Here is a 396-nt window from a genome sequence, read left to right as displayed (position 1 = left end):
TTTTAATTCGTAGCCATCATTGCTATTACTAGATTTCCTCTGACTTAAGACATTATCAATTGCAAGACACATTATTATTTTATGCATTATCAAGAAAAAACAAAATGATGCCAAGTAAATATGCCATCGTTTATAATATGCATCCCAATTTCAGAGCTGTTAACGTGTAAACAACATGCGTCTTAGAATCTAATAATAATAATAATAATAATAATTACCTCATTTAAAAAAGGAAAAGAAAGAAAGAATATACTTTAAAACATCCTGCTATTTGGTGATTTAAACTCATGTGCTAGATCTCCAGCAAGCATTTCTGCTGCTTAGGTGCATATTAATATTACCACTCAGTGTAGACATCTCTCACCTAAGACAGAATAGAATTTTTTTTAGTTTCCT

Source organism: Pteropus alecto, unplaced genomic scaffold, assembly GCF_000325575.1.
Source record: "Pteropus alecto unplaced genomic scaffold, ASM32557v1 scaffold48, whole genome shotgun sequence".
NCBI classification, from domain to species: domain Eukaryota; kingdom Metazoa; phylum Chordata; class Mammalia; order Chiroptera; family Pteropodidae; genus Pteropus; species Pteropus alecto.
This window is presented reverse-complemented; position numbering follows the sequence as displayed.